This window comes from Crocodylus porosus, unplaced genomic scaffold (assembly GCF_001723895.1).
Source record: "Crocodylus porosus isolate Cpor-Errol unplaced genomic scaffold, CroPor_comp1, whole genome shotgun sequence".
Classification (NCBI taxonomy): Eukaryota; Metazoa; Chordata; order Crocodylia; family Crocodylidae; genus Crocodylus; species Crocodylus porosus.
The window spans coordinates 64,281,150-64,282,887 of record NW_017728906.1 but is presented as its reverse complement, the minus strand read 5'-3'; positions in this window follow the sequence as shown (position 1 = coordinate 64,282,887).

Below are 1,738 nucleotides of genomic sequence, written 5' to 3'. Positions count from 1 at the left end.
GCAGTCTCTGGACTGTGGTCTGGAGCTCCTCCAGCTGGCGCGCCAGAGACCCCAAAAGGAAGCAGACTCCACATGGGGAGGTAGCCATGTTCCCGGCCGCCAGAGCCTGAAAAAGGGACAGGCAGCCCGCGCAGCCAAGAGCCAGGGGCTCCGTCTGCGTGGAGCTCGAAACCATGGGCTCCGTCTGGGTAGCCATCTCTGAGGTGCCCGGGGGGGAGGCCGCAGAGCCCGAGGGGACCCTTGGGGTGCGGCGCGTGCCCATCCGTGTCATGCCTCTGGTAGGCTGTCTACAGCTGGGACTGTCTACCCTGGGGGGGGGTTCACAGCCAGGGTCTCGGGCCCTCCCGCGCAAACTCTGCGCTAACTCACGCGCCAGCAGGTAAGCGCACCTGTTTGCGCAGCCTGTTCTCAAGGCTTCCTGGGGGGCTGGGCAAAGTAGGGGCCTGGGAGGGGCTTGACCCAGCCTGGCTCTACTCAGCCACCTCCTCCCACTCAGTGAGGGGTTAACCCCCTCCCACCATGGGCCCTGCTTGCCTCCAGCTGTGCTGGGGGTCAGTGGGGGGCAGGGGCATGGCGGGCTTTCACCCGCGTGTCTCTCGCCACTCCGGAGCCTAACTGGGGCTTTTTTTGCTGTTAGCGGATCCTTTTAAACTGCACGCATGCACAGTGGGCCCGCCTGGTTTTCTCCAATTTAAAAAAATATGATTAAAAAAGGAATCCAAAATCCACATTTCTCGGTAATTAAAATGAAGTCCCACTAATACATATATGCACATATACACATACATATACATATAGTGAGGTTTCATTTTGATCATGACAAATGTGGATTTTGGGTTCCTTTTATAACCTGAAAATTGGGGATTTTTTTTTTTTAATCAGAGAAAACCAAGATCCTTGCTGATGAGAACACAACGCCGGTTCCTTAATCCCAGTTCCTGGTTCATTTCTCAAAGTGCATCTTCATACAAATAATGGTTGCTAGTAATGAATGAGATGCAGTGATAATCTAATTATTGTTGTTATTATTACTATTACCATAATAATATATATTTTAGATGCCTATTATAATTATACTGTAATAGTGTTTAATGCATGCATGGATACTACATCTAATTTATTACATAATTAGAGTTCGAGTTTAAATCATAAATACAATCTGATTATATTCATAATTAAAAGTATGCTGTTTGTTCTTTGCTAGCAAAGATGACTGCATCCTGGGGCAGAGAGAGGAGAAAAGAGAAAGTAAGTGGGAAAGAAAAAGGAGGGGGAGAAAAGAGAAAAGGAAAAAGAAAGGAAAAAGGAGAAAGAAGAGAGAAGAAAGAGGAGGGGGGTGGAGGTTAGGTCGCATGGGTAAGCAGGTGATTTATAAACCCAATCTTTGCCCTGAACAACCTGCTGCAGTAGGGGCAGGAGAACGCTGAGGACAAGAGGTTCTCATTTTCCTGGCCACGCACTTTCTCAGTGCCTCTGCTGCTGCTTGAAGTGAAATGTATAAATGCAGTACAATTATATTTCTAATTAAAATGAGGAATGCGATGATATATAGATACATATGCTATGTTGGAAGTAAAGCAGTTCGCACATCCCCAAAAACGGCTGCTATCTTGGTAACAAACGAGTCAACGTGTCCCCCCCCCAAAAAGGATATCGGCTAATAAAAACGTAAGACGAGATCCTGTACCAAGGGCATAGCCCTGAAGAAGGAGCTGAGATTGGGCTGGGATTCGGGGGC